Source organism: Cucurbita pepo, unplaced genomic scaffold (genome assembly GCF_057944985.1).
Source record: "Cucurbita pepo subsp. pepo isolate OVF unplaced genomic scaffold, ASM5794498v1 scafford_13, whole genome shotgun sequence".
Taxonomy (NCBI): domain Eukaryota; kingdom Viridiplantae; phylum Streptophyta; class Magnoliopsida; order Cucurbitales; family Cucurbitaceae; genus Cucurbita; species Cucurbita pepo.
The window spans coordinates 112,117-123,772 of NW_028257918.1; the positions used below are offsets into that span (position 1 = coordinate 112,117).

General features: G+C 36.6%; 1 non-coding gene across 1 annotated transcript; it reads right to left on the bottom strand.

The window, feature by feature from the left end:
• Nucleotides 1–10,524: 10,524 nt before the first annotated feature.
• Nucleotides 10,525–10,604, bottom strand: TRNAL-UAG (transfer RNA leucine (anticodon UAG)). Its single transcript has one exon. It is a non-coding gene; the product is annotated as a tRNA-Leu (tRNA).
• Between the last annotated feature and the right edge of the window lie 1,052 nt (nucleotides 10,605–11,656).

Genomic DNA, 11,656 nt, shown 5'->3' on the forward strand with positions numbered 1-11,656 from the left:
CAATATCATCGCAATAATGAAAGCAAAGTTGAGACTAAGTTTGTTTGCGATTATGTTGTATTGTAAATGGTTTGATGGGATGAGGTTCGTTTCATTGTTGTCCATCCCATTGTATAATCTTTGGGACAATATTCAATTAATTTGCTAATATGAATTTTACAAATACAAAATTAAATGGGATGTTATGAATTTAATACACTAAGATTACCATTTACAAACTTAGTGTAAAGACCACAAAAGGGATGCAAGTAATGAATTGAGATCAAGTTTTTAATTCTTCCAAAGGATGGAAAGAATTAAAAATATATATATCTATCATTTTAATCTCACCCCTAAGAAATATTTTTCGGGTTGACCGGTTACAACAGCCCAAGTCCACCGCTAATAGATATTGTCTGCTTTGATCTGTTACAATAGTCCAAGCTTACTATTAACAAAAATTGCATTCTTTGATATGTTACAACCGTTCAAGCCCACCGCTAAAAAATATTGTCCGTTTTGAGCCGTTACATATTGCTCTCAACCTCACGGTTTTAAAACGTGACTGCTTGGGAGAAGTTTCTACGACATTATAAGGAATGTTTCGTTCCCCTCTCCAACCGATGTGAGATCCCACAGTTACATTTTTGTTATACTTCGAAGTTTAGTTTCCATTTGGTTATTGGTTCGAATATTTTACATTTTACTCCTAGTTGTCAGTAATGCTCAGTTTGGTCTTTAGCATTATCTTTTGGTTAATTAATTTAAAATAATTATGATGCTGATCCATTTTGTATCATATCGAAGAGATTCCTAGGTTCAGGCAGAAGAAGCAATCTTTTTTGTCCGTGTGGATCCCAATCCAAACAGAGCGCCTTCTACTTCTAATAGGTCATGAACTAGATTAGAATCATTCTCAACGAGTCCATAAGAAGTGTTCCCATTTTATTCATCGGGTCCGGATAGAGACCAAAGGTCTTGAACGATCGATCCAGCAGAACAACTCAAAAAATAAAAAAGTATCGTTAATTTCTTCATAAATTTTTTTTAAAATTTATTTAATTCTTTTAAACATTTATAGATATTAACCTTACAAACCAAAACATCGTAATTAGTAAAAATTCATGGATGAAAATGGAAATTATGTGTAACGACTCTAATTTTAAGGTATGCAATATACATATTACGAGAGTTTTCAAATGTTTTCATGAAACCTTGGAGCCTTTATAGAAATATTTCAAATATTTACTTGACAATAAAATTTAAATTAATAATTATGAATCATGTTTTTAACAGAAAAAATGTTAGGAAGAGAATGACTATTTAAAAAAACACCATAAGTGACCCTATTGTTAAGATAAAAAAATACACACATGTAAGTCTTATTGTCTAATGGGACCTAAAATCATATTCTGGTTTTAGGCTTATTTAAGACAAGGTCGTAGTACCGGACTGGTGAGGAAGGTGAAAACATCAACCATGTGATGACTCCAGTATTTTTGTGTATTAAAATGCATCTACTTCAATTTGTTTTATGTTTTCGGGTATAGACAAGGTCGTGGCACGCGAGAGGGACGAGGAGATTGAACTGATTCTGATCTTTTAATAACTTTCATAGTATTGTAATTTTTTTTTTAATGAATTGTGCTCATATTATAGAGTGAAAAGTCAAAATTAAGTTGTAGTCTTGTTGTTCGTTGTTCGCTGCCACCACAGATTCATTTCTCTCCCGCACATAATCCCACACTAAAAGAGAGAGCATAGAGCTTTGACTGGTCCTACTAACACAAAGTAAGGACTTGAGCATGAAGTGGCTAATCAAGAATGCTCATAAAATCCTTATTCATTGTTTTTCATTGAAAGATTTGGATTTTCGGCAGCAAAGACATTTTCCTGTAAGATATATGACAACTAAAGTATAACTACTCAAGCCCTCCACTAAGAGATATTGTCCGCTTTGGCTTGATATGTATGGTCGTCAGCCTCATGGTTTTAAAATGTGTCTATTAGGAAGAGGTTTCCACACCCTTGTAAGGAATGTTTCGTTCCCCTCTCCAACCAATGTGGGATCTCACAATCCACCCCTTTGAGGGCCTAACGTCCTCGCTAACACGCCGCCCGGTGTTTGGCTCTGATACCATTTGTAACAGCCAAGCCCAACTTTGTCTGCTTTGGGCCATTACAAATGGTACGAAAGCCAGTCACTAGACGACGCAAAGACTAGTCGGAGTAAGGCTAGACCCTCTCCATAGTAGATGCGTCATAAAACCTTGAGGCTGACGACGATACATAACGGCCCTATAAAACGTTCTATAAAACGACGCAATTCACGCATCTACCTCAATCGCTCATCCACAATAATCATACTCGAACTCATAAATGAAAAGTAATTTTTCAATTTAATCTAATATATAATATTGAAATACATGGTTTTATCACAGTCTTATTCATTTGTGTAAAGCATATTGCAACGAAAATAATGGTATTTATTGAATAGTTGTTGAGAGCCACTTCTTAGTTTTGAGTGGTATCACTGATGTTGTCATGGTGGAAGCTGAAGTGCGGCGACGAGCTCTTAGGTATGCAAAAACACAGCCCAAATTTGCACTCACAAACCTTAGGATTAAAGCAATCTTGGACAGTGTTGCACGTAATATGAATATGACTTCCTTGTATTCCCAATGGTTTGCTTGTCACTGTTCATCAAACAAAGTAATACTCAAATTAATATCAAAATCAATCTAATGACTCAAAAAATTCGATCAACCCAACCCAACCTCGAACTCATAAATGAAAAGTAATTTTTCAATTTAATCTAATATATAATATTGAAATACATGGTTTTATCACAGTCTTATTCATTTGTGTAAAGCATATTGCAACGAAAATAATGGTATTTATTGAATAGTTGTTGAGAGCCACTTCTTAGTTTTGAGTGGTATCACTGATGTTGTCATGGTGGAAGCTGAAGTGCGGCGACGAGCTCTTAGGTATGCAAAAACACAGCCCAAATTTGCACTCACAAACCTTAGGATTAAAGCAATCTTGGACAGTGTTGCACGTAATATGAATATGACTTCCTTGTATTCCCAATGGTTTGCTTGTCACTGTTCATCAAACAAAGTAATACTCAAATTAATATCAAAATCAATCTAATGACTCAAAAAATTCGATCAACCCAACCCAACCTCGAACTCATAAATGAAAAGTAATTTTTCAATTTAATCTAATATATAATATTGAAATACATGGTTTTATCACAGTCTTATTCATTTGTGTAAAGCATATTGCAACGAAAATAATGGTATTTATTGAATAGTTGTTGAGAGCCACTTCTTAGTTTTGAGTGGTATCACTGATGTTGTCATGGTGGAAGCTGAAGTGCGGCGACGAGCTCTTAGGTATGCAAAAACACAGCCCAAATTTGCACTCACAAACCTTAGGATTAAAGCAATCTTGGACAGTGTTGCACGTAATATGAATATGACTTCCTTGTATTCCCAATGGTTTGCTTGTCACTGTTCATCAAACAAAGTAATACTCAAATTAATATCAAAATCAATCTAATGACTCAAAAAATTCGATCAACCCAACCCAACCTGTGTGATTCGAGTTAAGTTACGAACTTATTTGGACTGAATTCAAATAACTGAAAACTTTTATGATTGAGTTGGTTTAAGGGTTCTCCCGAAACTAGATGGATTGACCGAACGATCTGGTTCGAGTTCAGTTATGAAATTATTTTGACTAGATTCAAATAACTGAAAACTTTTATGAGTGAGGTTGTTTATGGGTTCCCCAAAACTAGATTGAACCAAAACAATCTAAATTTATTGTTAATTTTAAAATATACATTTTTGTGTACAATAAAATTATATATACCTATTTATTTTATTTCATAATTATTTATTTTCTACCAGATCTGGTAAAAGTAATTTTTCAAAACATATGTTGAATTGAGTTCTACTGGTTCGTTCTTTGGTAACCCTAAAACTTATTAGTTTGAATCTTTGTACAATCAAACTTACGTTTAATTTTAAGATATACATGTTTGCTCACAAAATTGAATTGCAAATGGTAACCAAACGTATGAAAATAAATAAACATATATTTTACAAACTAATTTTTATTTTTATCAAAATAAAAAAAAATGAATAAATAACTCGAACTACCTGAACCAACTATCTATCCCAAAAATTTATGGTCGAGTTGGGTTGAGTTGGATTCATTATATAACAAGGGTTGTTTATGCTGAAAATTTTATAATGCAAATAATTGGGTTCGGTCTAGAAAATCTCATAATCTGACCTGACCCGACTCAACCATCAAACACTTATACATTTTTTAATAACTACAGGATACCTGTATCGAAGACGGTGAAGAACAAGATGATTGAACCTAGGAAAGCGAACTTATAGAAATGTTCTTGTCCATGACTAAGGGATTTTAGAGCTTTTTGGGGGCTGATAATTCTACCCAAACTCTTATATAATTGAGAATATTTACTCCTTTCCAAATTACGTAATATGAAACCAAAATATGGTATGATAACTAAAATGGGAAGATTAAAAAAAAAAAAAAAAAAAAACTAATGTACAAATCAACCAATGAATTTATTTAAGGTCGTCACTGTATAAATATCATTAACATTGAATGCGGAAATATTTTATTTAAACTTTCATAAGACGACATCTTCATTTTAAGATACAGCCATGTTTTTACATGTTTTGAAAACACTTTTAAAAATGACACAACAAAAGAATAAATAAAATAAATAAACGTTTAAATTAAAAGCATCCTATTCTAGCCTAAGTCTAAGAAAATAATACAACTACCCTATGCATGTGCCATGGTCTCGAATTTCAATGTCGTCGTCAGCCGTACAGAAATGTCTTGCCTTAACTTGAAATAGAGGTAACACGTGGCTTGAGTATTTTGAGAAATACTCAGGAAGTGACCCCACTATTGGGATTAAATGCAATAAACATGCGAATGCAATGACGGGACCTATCATATTAGTCTTTTTTCCCACGATACTATATTAATGGGCAGCTTAGATGTGTGTCATATACTCAACACACAGCCCATACGTGCAAGTACAAGCTCATTAGATAGTTCGTACACCGTTGGACCCCTTTTCTTGTCGGACAAGCCTACTCTGGTAGCTCCTTATGCTGGACACCCATTAGAATTAGTAACCGTAATGGTAGATTTTCATATGAACACCAAGTACGAACTAGGATTAGATGAAAGAAAAACTCAAAGAACCGCGAGTTAAGACCTTAAACCTATCAAATTGCTCGGTAATTAGGTAACATTTGAATAACCCACTAGATGAACTCCGCTGCCTATAAAATTTTAATTCTGAGCATATTATAGCATTTTGAGGTTCTAAATGAAGTTTAGTAGTCATTAGATAAGGATAAGTGGGTAAACCAAGAAATGGTGCAAAATTACCATAATGCCCCTAAGGATATCTACCTACAATTCCTGACCTAGATGACCTCCAAATGCTATGAAACCGTGAAGTAGATCCTATTTTTTGATGTTTGATGATTTTGTAAAGTTGAAAGGCATTGGAACACGTTAAGTAGCAAAACCAAGAATTAGGGGTGAAATGGCCAAAATGTCCCTAGGACTCTTATGAGATTTCAAGGTCTGTACGTGCTCCGGATGATTTGCTACTTCTTATAAGGTCTATACGTGCTCTGGATGATAACTTACTCTCTTCTAAGGTCACGGAGGAACAAGAAGAGAGTAAGTTACCTTAGCCACGAATCAAGAACCTCCTAAGACCTTCCACGGTACAACATGTTCATGACTTAGACTACGCTACTTGGAACGCATGAAGCCTTTAGCGTAGGTAAGCAGACTGTATTATAGGGCAAGCCCTTGATGCAGTATTAAGACTACATTGCTTGGAACGTAAGAAGCCTTGGATGTAGGATTTCAGACTATGTCGCTTGGAACGCATGAAGCCTTGGGCATAGGTTAAGCAGACTGTATTATAGGGCAAGCCCTTGATGTAGGTTTTCAGACTATGTCCCTTGGAACGCATGAAGCCTTGGGCATAGGTTAAGCAGACTGTATTATAGGGCAAGCCCTTGATGCAGTTTTAAGACTACATTGCTTGGAACGTAAGAAGCCTTGGATGTAAGTTTTTAGACTATGCCGCTTAGAATGCATGAAACCTTGGGCATAGGTTAAGCAGACCATATCGAAGGGCAAGCCCTAAGATGCGGTAAGACTACGTCGCTTGGAACGCATGAAGCCTTGGACGTAAGTTAAAGCTGTGTCGCTTAAAACGCATGAAGCCTTGGACGCAAGATTCTCAGGTACATGTCTAGTGCCGTAAATCCTAGGGGAAGTGTCTTGGAGAACGAATCAATAATAGAACAAGAACCAAGAATACCAAGAAAGGGCTTTCCCTTTTGCGGGCAGTGTGGGAGGCGACTTTCCAGTAGGGCGAGTGTCTAAAGCCCGGGTCAAGGACTAGAACATGGATCAAGATCCTAGTTCTAAGGACAAGAACCATGAACAAATGATCGAAGAACCAAAAACCATAGTATTAAGGCCCTTAAAGGAAAACCAAGGTTTTAGGGTTTAAGAACCAAGGTCCTCAAGAAAGATCAAGATAAGAACCCTAAGTCAAGAACAAGAATTAAAGGGGCTTAAGTACTTAAAACAAGAACAAGATCAAGAACAAAGAATGTGGTACCCTAGCATATCAAGGACACGATTAAGAGCCTACAAGTAGGCTACTTACTGAGTCTTGTACTCATTCCTTATTCTCCAATTTTTTTCCAGGTAATAAGGAGCTGGTCGAGGTCGGGAGCGGAATCTAGAGCAGGTGCCATAGACTAACCTCACCTGTCGTCTCAACCCTTTTATTTTAAAATGTTTTGCGTCTGTTCCTTATTCTTTCTTTTAACTATTATGTTGTATTTTAAATTACTAATGTGAGCACACTATTTTGGTATAATGTAAATTATGTTTTAAATTTTAATGATTTTATTTCACAAAAAAATTTACCCGTCTTTTTGAGCCATCGCATCAGCCATGTCCTTACGGAGAGCTTCATTTGTGTAAATGAGTGCAAACAATGGCCAACAACTCCTTGAGTGTACACGTGAATAAAGTGTTGAGTGTTCACGTGATAAAGTGTTGTGAGGTCTTTTGTATTTTCTTAACCTACTTTTGCAGCAAAGTTTTACAAATAGATTCGACGATGAATCCTCTTGAAGAAGTGGAGAATGATACGAATCATAACATCTCAATCATGCAATGCTTTTAAGGAAATATAAGCTTAAGGAAGATGAGTTTTATTTATCCTAGTTACAAATTTTTTTTGTGGATCTCACTAATGTATTTTATGAATTTTATTCACATTTAGGTTACATTTACGGTAACAACAAGGAAAAAAAGAAAAGAGTTAGCGATCTCGTGGGAGAAACCACCCTCGCATAAGAAATCTCGCGATAGACATAAATGCATTTTATGACTTTTTATTTCCTTAATGCATTTTCAGTGAGCGCCAAAGATCTAGTAGAAGTAGAAAACAGGCAAGAGAGACCAAACCGATAGACTTTTGGATCCATGTTCAACACGGGTGGCCCAACAAGCACTAAATCACTCCCAGCAGCCCACGACCTGAAAAGGACACTCTTCGAGAAATGCATGCGTGACCTGACAAACTAGTAATGATCTTCTCATGTGCAGCACACACGCTTCCCACATCAGTCACAACTCACACGACTCGTGTGTCAACTCCATCATCATTTGTTTTCTAGTTTTTGGATATATATGTTTATTATCATTTCTTATATGTTTTCGATTTATTTACGAATTTTATTTTTATTATGTAAGTCCATGGGACTGATGAAACATTTAAAATGAATATTTCCACATAAAAAGATCACATCATGCACATGGTACGACTCAATTTTAGTAAAAAAAATAAGATCGTTACATTTTCATAGTGGTTAATTATAGTCCTAAAAGTATGAATGACACAACTCTTAAAATTTCTCATTTTCATAGTGGCTAATTATAGTCCTAAAAGTATGAATGATACCACTCTTAAAATTCCTAGTGGAAGGTTAAGGGTTTCATGTTGAGGCTATATATAACCATTTATGTTGTCTTGTAGACTTGAAAAAGGTAGTAAAAAGATCATTTATGCCTTCTTTTAACTAAGTAATATGTTTTTTTTTTGTAATGCTATGTAGTTTAGGTTGTATGTTTAGTATCATCTAAGCTTGACATGATCGATCTTGCCTGCGGAGTGATTCAAATCTCAAACAAGTATTTTTTTTCTTTAAGATATTCAATCAACAAAGTAATTCGTTATCATGAAGCATGATTTAACTTCGGTTTGATGACGGAGACGCCTCGTGGAGGGACACTGAAAGAAGGACAATCAAACCAAAAAAGATAGGTGAGTGATGTGTGGTTCGCTGCCACATTTATGTATTGTAGGATAAGTAGTGTCCCTTATTTTTGCTGACTATGTTATTTCACATGTAGTATGATGATATCAAAGCTAGGTTTCAATCGTGGGACCTGTGAGTTATGGGTCCACCACGCTTCTGCTGATATTAATCATTTTGATCTCTAGCTTTCATCATAGATGTTTAGTTCAGTTATGGAAAACTTTGAGACAGTATATAAAAAGGTATTAACGGCCCTTCAACCCTTATATCTATCTCCATGACTTGAGATATTCTAACTTTACTTTTGATATTTGTACTACTTTTTCTATATTTGTACTACTTTTTTATTTTTTTTTAATTTTTTTTTATAGTAGTATGATTGGGTGTCCTTTGCTTTTCTTCGTCGCGAGATAGTTTTCATCTATGCTTTCCGTTATGATGTTCGATGATTTGAGCAGACTGTGAGTCTTACCTGATTGGGGGGCTCTCATCTACAATGAGATGCAACGTGTTGTGTCGCACATGATTAAACATGCATGCATAGGTGGCGTGTGTGGTCAAACAAGTTTGCATAGGTGGCGTGTGTGGTCAAACAAGTTTGAATTCCACATAAGTGATGTTTGAATTCCGAAGGAAAATCCTGCCTAAGGTCCAACAAAGCAATAAAGCCGCCTTTATGATGTTCGATGATTTGAGCTGAGTCTTACCTGATTGGGGGGCTCTCATCTACAATGAGATGCAACGTGTTGTGTCGCACATGATTAAACATGTATGCAGAGGCGGCGTGTGTGGTCAAACAAGTTTGAATTCCACATAAGTGATGTTTGAATTCCGAAGGAAAATCCTGCCTAAGGTCCAACAAAGCCACAAAGCAAGGTGAAAAATGTGAATGGGGATTGAGTACTCCTAAAGGTTTAAAAAAAATAAAAATAAATGACAGTCATGGGATTAGAAACCAATCGCTTTTTAAACTAAAGACTAAATCTAGCACCTTGGACCATTAAGCCAAACTATCCCAACAATTGTGTTTGGACTACTAAGATAGTCGAGCTATCTCAAGACATGAGATTGCATCACGATGCATGGGTCGTGTTGTTGGAAACCGAGATGACCATGAGATGCAATGTTGTTGTGTTACAAATGATTGAACATGCACGCATAGGCGGCGTGTGCGGTCAAATAAGTTTTAATTCCACATTATTCATGTTTGAAACCCGTAGGCAAACCCTGCCTAAGGTCCAACAAAGCCACAAAGCCACAAAGCTAGATGACAAAGCCGCACATTTGAAAAAGTATGACTTTGACACGATGCACTGGTCGGAGTTGGGCTAGACTCTCTCCATATTAGACGAGTTTTAAAACCACAATGTTAACAACGATAAATAAAAAGTCAAAACAAACAATATGTGTTCGCAGCGGGCACGAGGCTTTACAAAAAATTAAAATAAATGACAGCTGTGGGATTTGAATCCATGCCCTTTTAAACCAGAGTCGAAGTCTAACACCTTAGAAAACTCGGCCAAACTATCCCGACGAATGTGTTTGGACAAATCAAGATGGTCGAGCTATCTCGAGACATGAGATTACAATACGATGCATGGGTTGTGCTGTTGGGAACCAGATGACGATGAGATGCAACAATGTTGTGTCACATATGATTGAACATGCACGCATAGACGGCGTGTGTGGTCAAACAAGTTTTAATTCCACATTATGGATGTTTGAATGCGGAAGAAAAACTCTGCCTAAGGTATAACAAAGCCATAAAGTCAAGTGAAAAATGTGAATAGAGATTGAGTACTCCTTTAGATTTTTCGTGAGCGTGACAAGATCACGAGACACTGGTGGGTTAGAGTCTCTTAATAATAGATGAGTTTTAAAACCATACCCTTTTAAACTAGAGCCCAAATCTGGCATCTTGGTGGGTTAGAGTCTCTTCATAATAGATGAGTTTTAAAACCATACCATTTTAAACTAGAGCCCAAATCTGGTATCTTAAACCACTCGACTAAACTGTATGTGCCTTGACAAACCAAGATAGTCAAGCTATCTCTAGACATGAGATTGCAATACGATGCATGGGTCGGACGATGAGATTGAAAAAGTATGATTATGACAGCTGTGGGATTTGAACCCACACCCTTTCGAAACAGAGCCTAAATCTGGTGCCTTAGACCACTCGGCCAAACTGTCCCAACGAATGTGTCTAGAAAAACCAAGATGATCGAGTATCTCAAGACATGAGATTGCATCACGATACATGGATCGTGTTGTTGGGAACCGAGATAACGATGAGATGCAACATTGTTGTGTCGCACATGATAGAACATGCATGCATAGGCGGCGTGTGTGGTCAAACAAGTTTTGATTCCACATAAGTGATGTTTCAACGTTGAAGGCAAACCTTGCCTATGGTATAACAAAGCCACAAAGCCGAGGTGAAAAATGTGAATGGAGATTGTGTACCCCATAAGGTTTTTGGCGAGCGTGTCAAAATCACAAAGCCGCACATTTGAAGAAGTATGACCGTGACACGATGCACTGGTCGGAGTAGCGCTAGACTCTCTCTATAGTAGACGCGTTTTAAAATCATGAGGTTTTTATAATATGTGCTAGTAGCGGGCTTGAAGGTTTACAAAAAATGAAAATAAATGACAGCTGTGGGACCACGCCCCTTCAAACCAAAGCCTAAATCTGGCACCTTAGACCACTTGGACAAACTGTCCCGAGGGATGTGTCTACACAACCAAGATGGTCAAGCTATCTTGAGAAGCTATCTCGAGACTTGAGATTGCATCACGATGCATGGGATGTGTTGTGAGGAACCGAGATGACGATGAGATGCAACGTTGTTGTGTCGTACACAATTGAACATGCATGCATAGGCAGCGTGTATGGTGAAACAAGTTTTGATTCCACATAATTGATGTTTGAATGTCGAAGGTAAACATTGCCTAAGGTCCAACAAAGCCACAAAGCCAGGTAAAAAATATGAATGTAGATTAAGTACCCCATAAGGTTTTTGGTGAGCGTGTCAAGATTAGAGGCCGCACATTTGAAGAAGTATGACCGTTACACGATGCACTGGTCAAAAACCATGAGTTGGACAACACCCATAGAGTATTTAAAAGAGTTTGGTGAAGTTCCTAATTTAAAAGAGTTAATTAATATCATTGATCCCTAATAGATGCATTTATAATCGTGAGGTTGACTTGTAGTAGATGGGAATGTTATTTACTGTTGGT